The 21,160-nt window shown below is 43.8% G+C and overlaps 1 long non-coding RNA gene and 1 pseudogene across 1 annotated transcript; one reads left to right on the top strand and one right to left on the bottom strand.

The window, feature by feature from the left end:
- Positions 1 to 1,252: 1,252 nt before the first annotated feature.
- Positions 1,253 to 13,884, bottom strand: LOC140588290 (uncharacterized; annotated as a pseudogene).
- Positions 13,885 to 14,459: 575 nt separating this feature from the next.
- LOC140588291 (uncharacterized) lies at positions 14,460 to 16,359 on the top strand. Its single transcript, XR_011989637.1, has 2 exons — positions 14,460 to 14,729; positions 14,834 to 16,359. It is a non-coding gene; the product is annotated as an uncharacterized lncRNA (long non-coding RNA).
- The last annotated feature ends 4,801 nt before the right edge of the window (positions 16,360 to 21,160 follow it).

Raw genomic sequence — 21,160 nt, 5'->3', positions numbered from 1 at the left:
CTAAAATGCTTTGTTGCTTTTGCTTTTAACAGTCTGCTTGAAAACAAATGCTTCAATATGATTTATGCTGTCTAAAAAAGTTTTACCTGGATCGCGTTTCACAGCTGCGTTGTTCAGCAAATTACCATGCAAATGCGATTTGAATACGCGCTGTTTAGCACTTGTGATACATTTTTAAAAGCCGGCGAATCGTCCTGGGGATGGAGATAACCGATGTTAAGTGGCGATTTTGGCCCTCTTTTGTGCTCAAGATATTAGGGTTCGGCGACATAAAAGAATCGACATAACCGATGAGAAAATGCTAAGACAAAGGGGGATTTGGCGGTTCCCTCTATACATTTGGTATATTCAAATGTATATCGAAATATTGGAAATGTGTTTAAAAATCGTATCACCGTTATTGAAAAAAATTCTATCGCGATATATATTGATATCGAATTATTGTCCAGCCCTACTAAAACATGGAATGATTTCATAACTAGAGAAACACGTTTTTAGCAAACACTAGCAAAGGTAGCTTATAGCAGGGTTCCTTCAATTATGGCAGAATAAATTTCCATGACTTTTTCAAAACTTTTCCTCCCTATCCAAGAATTCCAAAACTTATCCAGGGCCTGGAAAAATTATTTCAAAATTCCAAAACTTTTCCAGGTTTTCCATGAACGTGGGTACCCTGTTATAGTTGGAATGATTTAAGCTACAGCGTGTAAGAGTAGTCATAAATGATAATTTGTCTCTTACATGACAGAATAAGTAAGCAGAAAATATAAAATGGCTGAAACAGCATCATTAACGTCAGCTACAGTAGAGGTGCAGAAAAGGTGTCATGACTGAATTATTCCCAAACTTTGGAAGACCGTGTCTGAGCCTTTCTTGCCGCATGTTTCTCCAGAGGCTCCGGAGCTCTGCTGGTAGACGCAGCCAAGTTGTCTCATGCATGGCTGGACGGGCAGCAGATTTCCTTCTTGCAGGGTGGTAGGTGATGTCTCATTAATATTTATGAGGGAAGTGCTACATGATTGGCCAGTGCATGCCTTGCAAAATAGTGCGGCACTGCTGGCACCGGCGATAATAGACAAAACTATATCTATATGTCTATAATTGATATAGTTTTAACGTTGCCAGCAGTGAAACAACTAGGCAGCTTATTAGTGGAATAACTTTGTATTGTGAATGAAAACCATGCCGTAGGTCCAATAAATAAAATATAGTAGCTCTTGAGTGGCGAAGAAATCATCAAGTGGACAGTAAATTCAGTTATTAGCAGACTGTTTTATTGCACGATCCTTAAAAGGGCAGCGTTAACGTGCGCCCTAACAGTACGTTTAGCATATCACAGTGCATTGCAGTTACAAAACATTCACGTAGTTTTACACAGCGCTTGGACACTAAAATTCCACATCGACATATTTTTATAATTGACATTGTCGATTACGTCGAATAATCATCCCAGCCCTAATGTGAAACATATACTATGCACTTGCACTGACAAATAACACAAATATTTATAAATTGTATGATTTTATGTCATCCAAATCATTTTCCATACTGTTTATATATTTTATACAATACAGTTATAGCATGCAAACGTGGAGCTGAGATAGAGAGTCAAACCCTGATCTCACAGGTATACAAACCACTGATTGGGGGGGGGGGGGGGGTTGCCCAGAGAAGGATGAGATTTTGTCTTCCCTAGGACACTCCCCCACAGACCAGTAACAGCATTTTCGCCCTTTCTTGGACAGATTTTGCATAAATTCTATGACGATTCCGCTATAACAGAGGCAAAATCATAAAAAAACAAAGACATCATTGTGAAATCTGAGTTCTGGAATCACTATAAAAAGCCAGTTGGCTGTTGATTCCATGAAACTGGATTTTCACTTCGTAGGCTCAAGGTGTCTTTGACGGGATATGGATTCTCAGCATAATTTGCTAATTAATAGTCCATACATGTTTTATCAACCAAATGGTAGGTAGATGTTTCTCAGTACAACCATACATTGTGTTATATGAAATTAAAATGACGATTTTGTGTAATATTTTCCAAGAGTTTGGATTGTAATTTAGAACAGGTATTTAAATAAAAAAAAAAATTTCATACAGTAATTGAAGGAATGCACAGGGTATCCACACTGGTCCCTTGCAGCGATGGTCCCAGCATTTACGCTGCTGAGGGAATGCTTGCGACCCCTGGGCCAAGCATGCCCATATACCCTGGACCTGAGGAGCTACAAATGGCTGCACGCACTCCAGTGTGGAGCATCTGGCCTCAGCAAGGAAACACAGCTCCTCTTCAAATCCTGGCACCGAGCAGCATCCCTTTGGTGACGGAACCACCCAAGTAGGGCAAACGGCATCGCCAAAGGCCAAGAAATCCCAATAGCTTCCGCGAAAAGTACAAGAGGATGATGGAAGTAACATACGGGACAACAACTCATATTCTGCAAGTCCTTCAAATTCCAGAAACATTATGGACATGATGTGAAAGGAAGCAGCACAAGATGTGGGTTAAAAAGAAAGAGGTGCAGTGAAGCTGGAGACCAGACTGAGGCCAGACAGGACAATGACCAACAGACTGGACACAGGGATACAGAAAGGGCTGCTAAGACAAGGAGACAGATGACTGCTGTGACAGGAAGCTTTACTGAACAGCAGGAATGTATTGCTGTTTCGTCGCACATGACACGGGACTGGAACCAGGCGTATCTGGACCTCATTAGAGACATGTTCCAGCCTGATGAGACAGCACTCCCTGCAGTAACAGGGAGTGTCGTCTTCGAGGGATGGAACCTGGACACGTACCACGACCCAAACTTCAGCTGTTGGGAGAACTCTGGGCACAACCAGGCAGCTCAGACTTCCAGTGCATGGGATGTCCAGCCTGTTTCCCAATTCCCTGGACACATCCCCATCTCCCAGGTCGAAGGGAGACAGGAATTTTCGGTGGATTCCACCATCCAGGTCGAGCAGGAGACCTTAGTGAATGCACTGGATCCTGAAGAGTCCATCTTGGAGAAGATCCTGGAAGACCTGTTCAGAAACTGTAATTAAGTACATTCATATGTAACCCCAACCAAGGGGGGCACTAGGAATGCCTCACCACAGGTCTGAACGTTCACTGAAATGAACAATGAAATAAAGGAAACTGTGTACAAAAAAAATATAACTCACTTCAATAAAATATTAACAAAAAACGTAACCTTTGTCCTGTGTTACCTTTCTGTTCCTATCTCTTACGTTAAACGGGTCGGTACCAACCCGTGTCTTAAATCAGCCATAAAATACCCTCAAAACAATTATTTATCACAATGACCAACAGACTGGACACAGGGATACAGAAAGGGCTGCTAAGACAAGGAGACAGATGACTGCTGTGACAGGAAGCTTTACTGAACTGCAGGAATGTATTGCTGTTCCGCCGCACACGACAAGGGACTGGAACCAGGCGTATCTGGACCTCATTAGAGACATGTTCCAGCCTGATGAGACAGCACTCCCTGCAGTAACAGGGAGTGACGTCTTCGAGGGATGGAACCTGGACACGTACCACGACCCAAACTTCAGCTGTTGGGAGAACTCTGGGCACAACCAGGCAGCTCAGACTTCCAGTGCATGGGATGTCCAGCCTGTTTCCCAATTCCCTGGACACATCCCCATCTCCCAGGTCGAAGGGAGACAGGAATTTTCAGCGGAGTCCACCATCCAGGTCGAGCAGGAGACCGTAGTGACGGAACCACCCAAGAAGGGCAAACGGTGTAGCCAAAGGCCAAGAAATCCCAATAGCTTCCGCGAAAAGTACAAGAGGATGATGGAAGTAATATACAGGACTGCAGAATATTGGTCCCTGGACAACAACTCATATTGTGCGAGTCCTTCAAATTCCTCAGCACATTATGGACATGATGTGAAAGGAAGCAGCACAAGATGTGGATTAAAAAGAAAGGTGCAGTGAAGCTGGAGACCAGACTGAAGCCAGACAGGACAATGTCCAACAGACTGGACACAGGGAAACAGAAAGGGCTGCTAACACAAGCAGACAGATGACTGCTGTGACTGGAAGCTCTACTGAACAGCAGGAATGTATTGCTGTCCCGTCGCACACGAAACGGGACTGGAACCAGGCGTATCTGGACCTCATCAGAGACATGTTCCAGCCTGATGAGACAGCACCCCCTGCAGTAACAGGGAGTGACGTCTTCGAGGGATGGAACCTGGACACGTACCAGGACCCAAACTTCTGCTGTTGGGAGAACTCTGGGCACAACCAGGCAGCTCAGACTTCCAGTGCATGGGATGTCCAGCCTGTTTCCCAATTCCCTGGACACATCCCCATCTCCCAGATCGAAGGGAGACAGGAATTTTCGGTGGATTCCACCATCCAGGTCGAGCAGGAGACCTTAGTGACGGAACCACCCAAGAAGGGCAAACGGTGTTGCCAAAGGCCAAGAAATCCCAATAGCTTCCGCGAAAAGTACAAGAGGATGATGGAAGTAATATACGGGACTGCAGAATATTGGTCCCTGGACAACAACTCATATTGTGCGAGTCCTTCAAATTCCTCAGCACATTATGGACATGATGTGAAAGGAAGCAGCACAAGATGTGGATTAAAAAGAAAGGTGCAGTGAAGCTGGAGACCAGACTGAGGCCAGACAGGACAATGTCCAACAGACTGGACACAGGGAAACAGAAAGGGCTGCTAACACAAGCAGACAGATGACTGCTGTGACTGGAAGCTCTACTGAACAGCAGGAATGTATTGCTGTCCCGTCGCACACGAAACGGGACTGGAACCAGGCGTATCTGGACCTCATCAGAGACATGTTCCAGCCTGATGAGACAGCACTCCCTGCAGTAACAGGGAGTGACGTCTTCGAGGGATGGAACCTGGACACGTACCAGGACCCAAACAACAGCTGCTGGGAGAACTCTGGGCACAACCAGGCAGCTCAGACTTCCAGTGCATGGGATGTCCAGGTCGAGCAGGAGACCTTAGTGACGGAACCACCCAAGAAGGGCAAACGGTGTTGCCAAAGGCCAAGAAATCCCAATAGCTTCCGCGAAAAGTACAAGAGGATGATGGAAGTAATATACGGGACTGCAGAATATTGGTCCCTGGACAACAACTCATATTGTGCGAGTCCTTCAAATTCCTCAGCACATTATGGACATGATGTGAAAGGAAGCAGCACAAGATGTGGATTAAAAAGAAAGGTGCAGTGAAGCTGGAGACCAGACTGAGGCCAGACAGGACAATGTCCAACAGACTGGACACAGGGAAACAGAAAGGGCTGCTAAGACAAGCAGACAGATGACTGCTGTGACAGGAAGCTCTACTGAACATCAGGAATGTATTGTTGTCCCGTCGCACACGAAACGGGACTGGAACCAGGCGTATCTGAACCTCATCAGAGACATGTTCCAGCCTGATGAGACAGCACTCCCTGCAGTAACAGGGAGTGACGTCTTCGAGGGATGGAACCTGGACACGTACCAGGACCCAAACAACAGCTGCTGGGAGAACTCTGGGCACAACCAGGCAGCTCAGACTTCCAGTGCATGGGATGTCCAGCCTGTTTCCCAATTCCCTGGACACATCCCCATCTCCCAGATTGAAGGGAGACAGGGATTTTCGGTGGATTCCACCATCCAGGTCGAGCAGGAGACCTTAGTGAATGCACTGCATCCCGAAGAGTCCATCTTGGAGAAGATCCTGGAAGACCTGTTCAGAAACTGTAATTAAGTACATTCATATGTAACCCCAACCAAGAGGGGCACTAGGAATGCCTCACCACAGGTCTGAACGTTCACTGAAATGAACAATGAAATAAAGGAAACTGTGTACAAAAAAAATATAACTCACTTCAATAAAATATTAACAAAAAACGTAACCTTTGTCCTGTGTTACCTTTCTGTTCCTATCTCTTACGTTAAACGGGTCGGTACCAACCCGTGTCTTAAATCAGCCATAAAATACCCTCAAAACAATTATTTATCATCCAATTTGTTTCTTACGTCTTGGTTACCTTGTTAGGCTTCCTTATCCATGAAAAGATTGGTTTTAGTATTTTTGGTGTGGCTTTCTGGACCTTTCTTTAGACAGCATACCTCTCATTTTCAATAAAAAATAATGGTAAAATAAACCTCAAGAGAATTATATAAATAAACTGAATTGGTCTTATCTTGCCTTACATGTATGGACATGTCTTGCCTTGATTTGGTTTAATTTATTTTGTTTAAATAGAGATTTCTGACAAAGTCAAAAAGTCTTGATGCAGTACACAAATCTATGTGGTGCTTTTATGCATTTTAAACTTACAAATGGGTCGGTGCTGTCCCTACCACCAGAGTGGATATAAACTTGACCAGAGCTAGGGCTGTGTTTGGCATAAAATTCATATTGTGGTATTATTTGAACCATAGACGGTAGACAGTATATATTGCGGTATATAATTTGATCTGTAAATTTCAATATAACTGTTTTTGAAAGGGTAACATATGCCCATAGCAAAGGCATTGCAGCAGGAAGTTGTATAATAAACTAACACGTTTCAAAGCTGACAGTAGCCTGGAAGTTTGACCTCTGCACACAACATGCCCACAAATTCCTGTATGTCAAAACCTCTGTCATTCAAGACAATGTCCCCAGGCAACAGATTATCAAGAAAACCACTGTTCAAGGGTATATGTTTGTCACTTGTACGACCTCCCCAGCCTTTTGATAAGAAACAAATGGCTCCCTTGGGAGTAATACCTATCAAGCATTTCATAGTGTGGTGGTGCTTGTACCTGGAAAACATTTGGGCGCGTGCTTTCAGATTTGATGGTTTCTCAGCGAAAATCTCAAAACAGTCAATAATCACTGCCACTCTGTGTCCAAAGGCCTCCACAAACTCATAAGGCATAATTTTGTGCAGTGTCTATCTGACCATACAATTGAACACTTCAAGTTTGCATGTAGAAATGACACCATTTCATTGAATGTTCTGTACACTGTCTTTAGAGAAACATGAAACAGATGAGCTAGGTGTCGTGGAGGCAAATCCAATCGAAGGCACCTGAAAGTTAACAGGAGCATTTGAAATGGGGTGAGAATTTTCCTTTGACGATGCATGAGAGGTACCAAAAAACTGAATAATGCCATAAAGGTTCCCAGGTTAGGGGCGGCATGGTGGTGCAGTGGTTCGCGCTGTTGTCTCACACCTCTGGGCACTGGGTTCGAGTCTCTGCCTGGGTCACATGTGTGTGGAGTTTGCATGTTCTCCCCGTGTCGTCGTGGGGTTTCCTCCAGGTACTCTGGTTTCCCCCCACAGTCCAAAGACATGCTGAGGCTAATTGGCGTTGCTAAATTGCCCTTAGGTGTGCATGTGTGAGTGAATGGTGTGTGAGTGTGCCCTGCGATGGGCTGCCCCCAGTCCAGGGTTGTTCCCTGCCTTGATAGGTTCCGGGATAGGATCCAGACCCCCCACGACCCAGTAGGACAAGCGGGTTGGACAATGGATGGATGGATGGTTCCCAGGTTTAGCAGACCTGTATAGTACTTTACGTTTTCATCATCCGCTCCAAAGAAACCATGGGATATCCTGCACTCATTGAGTTCAAGTAGCAGCTCTCTGTTTTCTTCCAACAGGCGGTTTATTTCTGCACGCCTGAGCACACACAATTCACATTCAGTCTGTGCCACGTCATGACTGGAGTTGTGTATCTCGTCCTCAGTGATGAGCTCATCGCTTTCTCCTCCTGCCTCATGTGTCCCCTCTTCGGCATGTAGCTGACCACCGTCTTCTCCAGTGTCAGGTGTCCCCTCCTAGTCTGTTGCTGACTGCTCTCACCACCAGGCTCTGGTGTGCCATCCTCATTCTGTAGCTCTCCAAGTTCTGCATCCTTTTTGACCCCCATACCGACTGCTTGTAGTTAATCTTTCCGTAGCTGCACGCGTCTACACTTTCAGAGCGTGCAGTGTTTGTGGGTGTAACATATGTATGGCCCAAATGTAGGGATGGTGCCCAGTCATGGTCAGTCTCCATCATTTCATAAGCTGGTTGTCCTGCAAGCACATGTAAAGTTTTATTTAGAAAGCTTCCATGACGTTTCACCATCTTAACCACTCAGATATGTTACCAGTTAACCATTCCATCAGATCACTCAAGTCACAATGGGAAATCCCTTCCATGTACACTCACCTTAAGGATTATTAGGAACACCTGTTCAATTTCTCATTAATGCAATTATCTAATCAACCAATCACATGGCACTTGCTTCAATGCATTTAGGGGTGTGGTCCTGGTCAAGACAATCTCCTGAACTCCAAACTGAATGTCAGAATGGGAAAGAAAGGTGATTTAAGCAATTTTGAGCGTGGCATGGTTGTTGGTGCCAGACGGGCCGGTCTGAGTATTTCACAATCTGCTCAGTTACTGGGATTTTCACGCACAACCATATCTAGGGTTTACAAAGAATGGTGTGCAAAGGGAAAAACATCCAGTATGCGGCAGTCCTGTGGGCGAAAATGCCTTGTTGATGCTAGAGGTCAGAGGAGAATGGACCGACTGATTCAAGCTGATAGAAGAGCAACTTTGACTGAAATAACTACTCGTTACAACCGAGGTATGCAGCAAAGCATTTGTGAAGCCACAACACGCACAACCTTGAGGCGGATGGGCTACAACAGCAGAAGACCCCACCGGGTACCACTCATCTCCACTACAAATAGGAAAAAGAGGCTACAATTTGCACGAGCTCACCAAAATTGGAAAAATGTTGCCTGGTCTGATGAGTCTCGATTTCTGTTGAGACATTCAAATGGTAGAGTCAGAATTTGGCTTAAACAGAATGAGAACATGGATCCATCATGCCTTGTTACCACTGTGCAGGCTGGTGGTGGTGGTGTAATGGTGTGGGGGATGTTTTCTTGGCACACTTTAGGCCCCTTAGTGCCAATTGGGCATCGTTTAAATGCCACGGCCTACCTGAGCATTGTTTCTGACCATGTCCATCCCTTTATGACCACCATGTACCCATCCTCTGATGGCTAATTCCAGCAGGATAATGCACCATGTCACAAAGCTCGAATCATTTCAAATTAGTTTCTTGAACATGACAATGAGTTCACTGTACTACAATGGCCCCCACAGTCACCAGATCTCAACCCAATAGAGCATCTTTGGGATGTGGTGGAACGGGAGCTTCGTGCCCTGGATGTGCATCCCACAAATCTCCATCAACTGCAAGATGCTATCCTATCCATATGGGCCAACATTTCTAAAGAATGCTTTCAGCACCTTGTTGAATCAATGCCACGTAGAATTAAGGCAGTTCTGAAGGCGAAAGGGGGTCAAACACCGTATTAGTATGGTGTTCCTAATAATCCTTTAGGTGAGTGTATATACAGATTTAAGGCACCTAAAGATTTGAACAGCTCGCCATCTTAAAGCTTATTCTGATCTTATGTGATACTTGCTTTGGGTCACTCCAACGCTTTGTTCTTTTAAAACTAGACTAAAGACTTACAACTAGGGGTGCACCGATCGATCGGCGCACCGATCGATCGGCCTCGATCACGTTAATTTGAGGGGATCAGAAATCGACCATATTCCCATGAGATCCACCGATCTTAGTTATATGCTTTTAACTCTTTGGGGTCGAGTATGTCGTCGACGACATCGCGTACTTTTCGCGTCTATTTCAGTTTATAAATATCTCGCTGAAATCTTAATGTATAATCATGAAAAAAACGCTGGCTAAATCCGTAATCTGTCTTCTTTTCAAAACGTCCATTGTCGGAAGTATTAAAGCTTTTTTAATTAGGTTAAATCGGCAAAAAAGTAAACCATGTCATCTTACTTTGTTTTACCTGCATCGGGGGCGTGTAGTACCGCTCTCACCCGAAGATCGCTATTCACATTCTAAATAGCCGCATTAGCGCGTATTCAAATCGCATTCGCATGGTAATTTGATTAACAGCGCAACGGTGAAACGCGATCCAGATACATCCCCTTCAGCGCCATAAAAGGGGGTTGGGGACGTGGCCAGGTGACAATGGCTCATTCATACACATGAAAGTTGCTACATATTCAATGAAAGGAGCCAGAAATAGTTACATGAGTTAGGTTTTTCTTATTTATTTATCCAAATTAATGTTGCATCTACACCATTTAGTCATCTTCATGTAGCCAAGACTTTGGTGATCAGATATCTGGGATCAAAACAAACTGCCAGCATTGCTTACTATGTACTTTTATAATGTTTCTGCAAGTGTTCCAAACTGCATTTTGCAATGTCTATACTTTGATGTCAAATTTCAAACTTAACAAAAATCTGACATATTTACAATATATATTAAAATAAAGATGAGTGTAATGGCAAAACAAATATATAAGAAATAATTTATTTGCCATGAATTAAGTGTGATGAAATGTGTGATCATGCCCCAGTCAGTGAAAGTGTGTTTCCTACCCCTAGGCCCCAGAGGGTTAAATCAGCCTTTTCTCCCATTCCCGAGAGAGGTGCAGTGCAGGCTGCCTCCCTCCCTATTTTTTGGACAAGTGTGTCATAACAGCTATATATATATATATTTTTTTACAAAATTAGAGAAATTAAAGTCTGGAAGAAAAAATATGATTTTGTAGTTCAAACAGCAATGCTCATTTATATGTTCGTTTATATTTGAGGACACTACCTCATGTTTTGTGAGTATTCATATCAATTTACTCAATAAAAATGGAAACATTGAAGTAACTGTCTTTTAGTTATGAAAGAAACAAGATCGGCAAAAAAAAATCGAGATCGGCAGGTAAGGTTGCCTAAGGATCGGTGATCGTTGATCGGCCAGAAAACTGCAATCGGTGCACCCCTACTTACAACTAGACTCGTTCTTAAATGAACATGACACAATTATAAATAATGTATGTTTATATGTGCACAAAACAGGAAAACAGTAATCCGTGCATGCGAATATACACATACATGCAGTTATAAACATGTAAAGTTTTGCGGTTTACTTTTGTCTTTAAAAAGCATTCACTGTGTAACTAGTTTAACATGAACACGAACATTTCTGGTTCATGTGTCTCTGGGTGGTCGCTGGCCTGGCCTGTTGGGGGCGGTGCGGGGGATGGGGGGGTTCTGTGGGGTGGTTGGGGCGGTGGGGCGAGCCTCTGCCTCACCTGGGGGGTGGGGGTCACCCCGCCTGGCCGGACCGGCTCCCCGTTTGCTGGGGGGCCTGGGGTTGTCCCATCCTTGGCTGCTAGCTGGGGTCTCATCGGGCGTGGTGGGGAGGGACTCTCCCGGTCTGCGCATGGGGGGGGGGGGGGCAACCTGGAGGAACTAGAGTTCCTCAACAGCATCCTCCAGCCTGATGAACCAGCAGCCTCTCCGATACTGTACCAACATACTGCCCTCTAGACTTGTTTGAGGGATGGGACCCGGACCTGTTCCTGTACCCAAGCTTCGGTAGTTGGGAATCCTCCTGGCACAGCCAAACACCCGAGACTGCCCATGTACTGGATGTGCAGGACGTTTCCCAATTCTCTGGACAAGTCCCTGTCTCCCAAGTCGAAGGGAGCCAGGAAATCATGGTGGAGCCCCAGATCCAGGTGCAGCAGGAGAACTCAGCAAATGGACTTGACCCCGAAGAGCTCATCCTGCAGCAGATCCTGGATGACCTGTTTAAAAACTGTAAATAGTGTGGGAGCATTCTTAAATAAAAGTTTTACAGCATGTAACAGTGTTGTCTTTTAATTGTACAATATATCTAAAAACTTACACTCAGCTGGGTGAAGGCATGGTGCTCATACATATATGCTATCAGAAGGGCATAGCATGGCCCTAGAACCTTCATCAAATAAAAATGAGATCCAACGAGTCCTCAGAAACACAGGAGTGTCTATCCTGCGTGCGAATGTGTGAGACGGAGGGAGAGCCCAGCCTTGAAACACCACAATGGATGTATCTTCTGTGCCAGGCCCCCTGGTGGATCTGGAGTGTCCTGTATGTGTGTCGCCTTCTCTCAGTCTCACTGCAGGTGAGTTTCCCCTGTGTGCGTGCTACCTGAGGTCCACATTAAATTCCATGAAAAGCGCCTCTGGAGGGGAGAATTGCAGCCAACCTGCACAACTGCAATTTTGGACTTTTGCTCAGCGTATTTGACTTTTTCACATTTCTCTAATACAGTGGTTAGCAATCCTGTTCCTGCCCCCCGCCAGAATGTTTTCAGTCCAACCCTACCTTAATCAGCTTCATATGGTTTTTAATAAGCTAATAATACATGTGGCAGGTTGAAAGCAGAGTGGGTTGGAATGAAAACATTCTGGCAGGGGCAAGGGGTGCCAGGAACAGCACTGCTAACCATTATCCTAATATACGAGTATTAATATAGTCACCCCTTCACATTCTTGAGGGCTAAGGGCGGAAGATCCCCATGAATGTGACAATGTCCACATAATACTTGGGCCCATTATTAAAAATGCAAAATTAACGGTGCTAAAAAGTAAAAAAAAATTATTACGTGAACCGTGAGATTCCGTGCTCATAGAAGCAGCTGTGAGTGAGGCTTCCCGCCGAGACGAAGACGTGGGGGAGTTCGTTTTGCTAACGGATCCAGCTTTGTGTGCTTTTCATCTAAGGACAAAGGAATAGAAGGTTTTTAGATAACGGTTAAATCCCTTCCGTAAGAAGCCAACATGGTATGTGTATTTTATTAACTTTAGTATAGTTTTGTTTAACTTGTATTTATCCGTGAAAAATGTTAACTATATGAGCTTCACGCTAGCCTAGCGAATTCGTATACACTATACATTTCGTGATTAACAGTAAATGCCAATGTAAATAAGATGTACAAGCAAACAGTTATATTTACTGTTATTTTATGTTCATGTTTCATTTGAATTTCAGTATTTTGTTGGTTAATATCGTGAGTCAATTCGCATGGATTTGTGTTTCTTTTAAATGAATGTAAAAAGCGCGCCAAAGGCTCAAGGTTAATTTCGGTGATTTACAAAGCTTTGTAAAGGGCTTAAGGTGTAAGTATGGGCTGATATTTGTGCCACTAGAAACTGAATATGAATAGTGTATATTTCAATCTGCAGTTGTTGCATTAAAAAACTGAATCTGAATTTATTAGTTTGGATCTGAATTCCAATAACTTGAAAATTGCATGATTTATCCTACCTGGAAAATGTGGCGCTCTATACTTACAAATTCACTTCTCCCAATTCAATTTCAGTTCGCAAATTCAATTTCAATTTATTGAGACGTACAATCCGGGTCCTGGAGGAAAAGTAATCGACCGCAGGTTCACAATTAACGCAACGACAGTTCTACCGATCTGGGTAAAGCGGAGGCGTGAGCCGGGGTGTCGCAAGCGCAAATGCGGGATCATATACGCAGTCATCATATACGTAATAAGAATTAAGCAGTACCGGCACTGCTATATTTTAATCTTTATCTACCACCATTTCTCACAAGTTGCCAGTACTCTGCTACTCTATAGAATCAGATTTAATATACCTAATTAACGTTAGCAAGTTAGCTAATATTAATTATACTTAAGTAAAAGCTAAATTACATAGCAAAGCTTAACTTTACTTCTAATTTAGCACAATAAAATGTATAGTGCAGCACAAACAACATCAACACTTACACTTTGCTAATCTTGTCGGATCCAGTAAAAATCTGTTAGTGGGTAGTGAACGTCTAGTCCCGCTGTTATTTAAAAATGTCCGTTGCACTGACCTGTCAGTCAAAAACTTATTAGCCAATGGAGACACGCCCCTGAAAAAACCCGCCCACGCGAGAAGTTTGTGCAGGAATTGCAAACAAAAAGTCAGGCAGCGTAAACAAAGGAAAACATTATTAAAAGACCAATCATGTGTTTGTAAGTTATAAATTTTACTTTGGAGATGACATTTCTTTTGCTTCAGTCAGTTTTTTTTTCTTCTAGAAGCCTTGTTTTTGTTTGATGTCAAAAAAGTTTTGCTTGATAATATTGGCACAAATCTGATTCTGTACTACTCAGAGACAAGCGTCACGCAAGAGTGGCTGGGCAGCGCGCGCGCAGTACGACAGTGCTGTTGAGGTGCTTCTGTTGTTTCCAACACCCCCACTGCAACCCCCACCGCAGTTCTCACGGTCAATGCAGTAGCAACACTTATATTTCTCCACTTCGAGCTCTGCTTATACAGATCACCATATTAAATGCTCCCGGTAATTAGCACAGTACACAGAGAGCACTGTAGACATGCAGCAGACCAGACGCATAGCACTTCAAACCCACTTTATAACTTTACATTTAGATTGATACAGGGGTATGTGTATCGATGCACTCGTGTCATGTTTTCTTCTTCCCCGCCAATCAGGAGTCAGGAGCCGCTTGTGTAGATCTTCAGATTCAGCTTTATTGCAACAGTGAGGTTACAGCCAAGGCTGGACACCCTGCAGGAGTGTGCCAAGTACTGTTTTACACTATTTTTTATACATTTACAGGCAAGCCATAACTTAAACTAAACTAGTTATAATGCATAAGTTACATCAGTTTCCAGTGTTGTTTTTCGCTGTTGTTCTGCATATCAGGGAATCTGTGCACTAACTGGTGTGTTTTTATAGGTCAAGTTCCCCTGTTGAAACGCAGGCGGCCCAATTCAAGACCAGCGCATAAGTCTCCCAAGCCTCCGTTTCCTGTATCCAATAAGATGGCAGAATTTTTCTCAATGTGCAATACTGACTGCCAGGTGTGATATCTGCGATGTACTGTATGTGATGTAGTTTTGTTGTAGAGTGACATAAGGATTCACTTTAATTAAATGTGCTGTCCCCTGTCTTTTTAATCCCAAAGGACAAACCAGTACCAGTAGTGGAGGCCGTCGGAGGAAATGCCGCACTGGGCCGCCGGCACCCAGCTCCATGACCATGTCTGTCGCCACTGGATCTACTCCCACCTCGGTGGCTACCAGCAGGGGTCAGCAGGGCTCAGGACAAAAACAAAACAAAAGGGGCTATTTCCAAAAAAATTACAGAATCTACTACGCTTCCGTAGCAGCAAATTGGGAAACCCCTTCGACTCAATCCAGGTGGGTGAGAAGATCCCGTGTGAGGATCACACCCAGAGTGACGACGAGGTTGCAACCATCCTGTGTCGCACTCCATCTATGTCAGAGCCTGAGCCTGAGCCCTGCTCACCGGCCTTCTCCTCCACTTCCATCTTAGTTCCATCACCAGTCCCATCCTCTTTTGTCTCCTCTCCATCTCCATCTTTTTTTACAGACTCTCCTCCTCCATCACCACGCGTTGTCTCCCCTGTAAGTCCAGCCCCACATCCATCTTCAGCTCCAGCCATGGTTCATCCCACCCCTCTGTATCAGGTTCCAGCACAGGCCGCAGCCCCCTCATCTCAGCTGGTTACGGGTCCGACACCCCCATTTATGTCCCCTTCTGTTGTTTTTGAAAAGATGGAAAGATTCAATAAGTTGCACAACTATTATCTAAGCAACTGCCCTAAAGTGACCTATGAGGCCAAGCGTCGCCAAAGGTCAAGAAATCCCAATAGCTTCCGCGAAAAGTGCAAGAGGATGATGGAAGTAACATACGGGACAACAACTCGTATTCTGCAAGTCCTTCAAATTCCAGAAACATTATGGACATGATGTGAAAGGAAGCAGCACAAGATGTGGGTTAAAAAGAAAGAGGTGTGATGAAGCTGGAGACCAGACTGAGGCCAGACAGGACAATGACCAACAGACTGGACACAGGGATACAGAAAGGGCTGTTAAAACAAGCAGACAGATGACTGCTGTGACAGGAAGCTTTACTGAACAGCAGTAATGTATTGCTGTTCTGTCGCAGACAAAACGGAACTGGAACCAGGAGTACCTGGACCTCATCAGAGACATGTTCCAGCCTGATTAGACAGCACTCCCTGCAGTAACAGGGAGTGACTGCTTCGAGGGATGGAACCTGGACACGTACCAGGACCCAAACAACAGCTGCTGGGAGAACTCTGGGCACAACGAAGCAGCTCAGACTTCCAGTGCATGGGATGTCCAGCCTGTTTCCCAATTCCCTGGACACATCCCCATCTCCCAGATCGAAGGGCGACAGGAATTTTTGGTGGAGTCCACCATCCAGATCGAGCAGGAGACCTTAGTGAATGCACTGGATCCCGAAGAGTCCATCTTGGAGAAGATCCTGGAAGACCTGTTCAGAAACTGTAATTAAGTACATTCATATGTAACCCCAACCAAGGGGGGCACTAGGAATACCTCACCACAGGTCTGAACGTTCACTGAAATGAACAATGAAATAAAGGAAACTGTGTACAAAAAAATATAACTCACTTCAATAAAATATTAACAAAAAACGTAACTTTTGTCCTTTGTTACCTTTTTGTTCCTATCTCTTACGTTAAACGGATCGGTACCAAGCCGTGTCTTAAATCAGCCATAAAATACCTTCAAAACAATTATCATCCAATTTGTTTCTTACCTCTTGGTTACCTTGTTAGGCTTCCTTATCCATGAAAAGATTGGTTTTACTACTTTTGGTGTGGCTTTCTGCACCTTTCTTTAGACAGCATACCTCTCATTTTCAATAAAAAATAATGGTAAAATAAACCTCAAGAGAATTATATAAATAAACTGAATTGGTCTTATCTTGCCTTACATGTATGGACATGTCTTGCCTTGATTTGGTTTAATTTATTTTGTTTAAATAGAGATTTCTGACAAAGTCAAAAAGTCTTGATGCAGTACACAAATCTATGTGGTGCTTTTATGCATTTTAAACTTACAAACGGGTCGGTGCTGTCCCTACCACCAGAGAGGATATAATCTTGACCAGAGCTAGGGCTGTGTGTGGCATAAAATTCATATTGTGGTATTATTTGAACCATAGACGGTAGACAGTATATATTGCGGTATATAATTTGATCTGTGAATTTCAATATAACTGTTTTTGAAAGGGTAACATATGCCCATAGCAAAGGCATTGCAGCAGGAAGTTGTATAATAAACTAACACGTTTCAAAGCTGACAGTAGCCTGGAAGTTTGACCTCTGCACACAACATGCCCACACATTCCTGTATGTCAAAACCACTGTCATTCAAGACAATGTCCCCAGGCAACAGATTATCAAGAAAACCACTGTTCAAGGGTATATGTTTGTCACTTGTACGACCTCCCCAGCCTTTTGATAAGAAACAAATGGCTCCCTTGGGAGTAATACCTATCAAGCATTTCATAGTGTGGTGGTGCTTGTACCTGGAAAACATTTGGGCGTGTGCTTTCAGATTCGATGGTTTCTCAGTGAAAATCTCAATACAGTCAATAATCACTGCCACTCTGTGTCCAAAGGCCTCCACAAACTCATAAGGCATAATTTTGTGCAGTGTCTATGAGACACTCAACCATGGGTGTTATTAGGTCCGATCACATTTTAGACAAAAGAAAATCAACGAATAACGCTGGTAATTCGTTGTTGGTAGAGGCTGCTGGGATTGCTGTACTGTGCGGGAGTGGTGTAGTCGCTGTGTGCACTTGTGTTGTGTTGTGCGCCTGTTGAAGCGGTTGATTTGATTTGAATTATACTGTAAAGTATATTTGAGTGTTTGTGTGCCAGCACGGTTACGTGGGTGGTTGTTGTTTCATTTTTAACTTTTATTTTTACGTGTGTACTTGTCTGTCCTTGTTAATTGACAGCGTGAGTGTCACCTAGGGCTGCGGGCGCGAGCGGCGTTTCTGTCTGCGTCCTTCGCATCAAACACCCGCGGGTAATATTATCGAACATCGGTAACATTAACTCTAAAAGGACAGTTGCTCCGGAGCTTTGCTCGGTCGCCGGTCGGGGCCGGGAGGACATTTTCCACTTTTTTTCCCGCTCCGGCATTAGCCTGCTTTGAGAGGGGTTTTTTTTGCCTCCCTAGAGCAACTTCGCTTTAGTTTAGCTAAACGTGGTTCAGCAGGAAGTTAATCTCGGGTAAGTAATTGTTAATTTGGTTATTTTAAAAGTTTAATTTAAAGGTTGTTATCGCTGACGCTGCCGGATAATTTATAATAAAGTACCGATTTAACGCAAGTGTTAATTTAGTGTTTTAGTGTACTCGGCACTTTGTTTTAACTATACGTTAATTAGATCAACTAAAAGTTTAAATACTCTATATTAATATACTGGGCTGGGAGTAAAGGACGGGGACATAGTGAGTTAGGTAATTATGGGGCCAGCTCAGTGTTGTGTTTGCAAGATGTTCTGGATGCTTGCGTCCAGTCGGACTTCGTCTGCGAGCGATGTAGGTTAGTTGACTCACTCATGGTCCAGGTTCGTGACCTAGAGGAGCGACTGGCTCTCATCCAACATAACAATGAGTTAAAGGAGAGAGTTAATACGCCTTCTAGGGAGACTGTGTGTACGTCACAAGCGGGGAGGGGGGAGAATGATGAACAGGTAGGTCGAGAGAGCTGGGTGAACGTAGGTCGTAGACGTAGAAAAGGGCGTACACAATTCACAGAGGCGGCAGCACCTGAAGTATCGGTGTCTAACCGCTTTCAGGTGCTTCCAGCTTTATAGTCGGAAGAGACTGGGGAGGCAGGTGGGCCCTTGGGCACCAAGGAGCCACCTAACCCCAGTAGGAGGGAGTTTGTGGTAGTAGGGGATTCAATTATAAGAGGTGTAGATAGTTATGTGTGCACCCATGATAGAGGGTCCCGTACGGTGTCTTGCCTGCCTGGTGCCCAGGTAGGGGACCTTCCAGATCGAGTGGACAGGCTTTTGGCCCCAGCCGGGGTGGATCCAGTGGTCGTGGTGCATGTTGGCACCAATGACATAGGAAAGGGCAGGAGGGCTGTTCTGCAAGATAAATTTATAGAAGTCGCGGATAAGCTTAGAAGCAGAACATCCACGGTGGTATTCTCTGGAATACTTCCCGTGCCACGTGCAAGTCAGGCAAAGTTAGCTGAGATAAGGGGATTAAATGCGTGGCTAACATGGTGGTGTAGGAAAGAGGGGTTCAGGTTTTTGGGGCACTGGAAGACCTTCTGGAACAGGTGGAACCTGTTCAAGCTGGACGGGTTGCATCTGAACCATAGGGGAACCAGTGTATTGGGGAGGCGTATGTGCAGAATAGTTGAGGAATGTTTAAACTAGGGACTGGGGGGGCAGGGAGGTCAGTTAAGAATTTATGTGGGGAGAGACGGAAAGCCCAAATAAATATTAAAAGTAGACACTGTAAAAGGCCTACCATTAGTGGTCTGTATTTGAATGCTAGGAGTATTAGAAACAAAATTAATGACTTAGAGGCTTTAATTTCTTCAGACAATTACGACATAATAGGAATAACTGAAACATGGATGAGTGACAATGATGGTGATGAATATAATATGGATGGTTATGCGTTGTTCCGTAGAGACCGGATAGGCAAGAAGGGAGGTGGTGTTGCAGTATACGTAAAAGAAAACTTGCAGGCAAGGGATCTCACTGATAAAAATAAAAATTCAGAAGCTGTATGGATAAAACTTGATGCTAAAGATTCAAATGGCCTAATTGTCGGGGTTTGTTATAGAGCACCTAATGTAGCTGTTGAGGAAAGCAGAATGTTATAATATCAGGATTATGAGTAATAAAAATGATGTGGTGGTTATGGGTGATTTTAATTTACCTAGGATACAGTGGGACACAGTCTCTGGCTCTTCTGTAAATGAACTTGAGATGATGGAATTAGTACAGGATTGTTTTTTTACTCAGTTTGTTAATACTCCTACCACGGGAGAAGCCCTTCTTGATCTTGTTTTCTGTAATAACCAGGATAGGATTGGAAAATTAGAGGTTTTAGACCCATTGTACGGTAGTGATCATAACATTGTTAAATTCGAGGTTAATTTTAGTGTCCGAAGAGCAAAGTCGAAATTAAAAGTATACAATGTTGGAAGGCTAACTTTAATGGTATGAGACGGAAATTAGAAACTGTAAACTGGACAGAGTTAAATAGCAAAACAGTTGAAAAGGCATGGGAATTTTTCAAAACCACATTGTTGCAAGTGCAAGAGGACTTCATACCTGTTTCCAGCAAAACTAAATCTAGGAAACGACAACCAAGGTGGTTTACTAAGGAAATTAAGAATAAAGTCAGGAGGAAAAGGGCTCTGTTCCACAATTGGAAAATAACTAATGATTTCAAAATTAAGCAGGAGTATCTAAGTCTACAGGCAGAGTTAAAAAATGACATTAGGCTATCCAAGAGGGATGTAGAAAGAAAAATTGCATTGGAGGCTAAGCATGACAGTAAAGGTTTCTTCCAATATTTTAACTCCAAGAGAGCACTAAAAGCTGAAATCACTAATTTGCAGGATAGTAAGGGACTTATAATTGATAATGAAATTGATATAGTAAATGAGTTTAATGATTATTTTTCAAGGGTGTTCACAATAGAGAACACAAGTAACCACCAATTAATACGAATACAGCATCGTCTATGACCAATATACACTCACCTAAAGGATTATTAGGAACACCATACTAATACGGTGTTTGACCCCCTTTCGCCTTCAGAACTGCCTTAATTCTACGTGGCATTGATTCAACAAGGTGCTGAAAGCATTCTTTAGAAATGTTGGCCCATATTGATAGGATAGCATCTTGCAGTTGATGGAGATTTGTGGGATGCACATCCAGGGCCCGAAGCTCCCGTTCCACCACATCCCAAAGATGCTCTATTGGGTTGAGATCTGGTGACTGTGGGGGCCATTGTAGTACAGTGAACTCATTGTCATGTTCAAGAAACCAATTTGAAATGATTAGAGCTTTGTGACATGGTGCATTATCCTGCTGGAAGTAGCCATCAGAGGATGGGTCCATGGTGGTCATAAAGGGATGGACATGGTCAGAAACAATGCTCAGGTAGGCCGTGGCATTTAAACGATGCCCAATTGGCACTAAGGGGCCTAAAGTGTGCCAAGAAAACATCCCCCACACCATTACACCACCACCACCAGCCTGCACAGTGGTAACAAGGCATGATGGATCCATGTTCTCATTCTGTTTACGCCAAATTCTGACTCTACCATTTGAATGTCTCAACAGAAATCGAGACTCATCAGACCAGGCAACATTTTTCCAGTCTTCAACTGTCCAATTTTGGTGAGCTCGTGCAAATTGTAGCCTCTTTTTCCTATTTGT

This window comes from Paramormyrops kingsleyae, chromosome 3, assembly GCF_048594095.1.
Source record: "Paramormyrops kingsleyae isolate MSU_618 chromosome 3, PKINGS_0.4, whole genome shotgun sequence".
In the NCBI taxonomy this organism is placed as follows: Eukaryota; Metazoa; Chordata; class Actinopteri; order Osteoglossiformes; family Mormyridae; genus Paramormyrops; species Paramormyrops kingsleyae.
The sequence above is the reverse complement of the archived record's forward strand: the minus strand, read 5'-3'. Positions and strand labels throughout refer to the sequence as shown.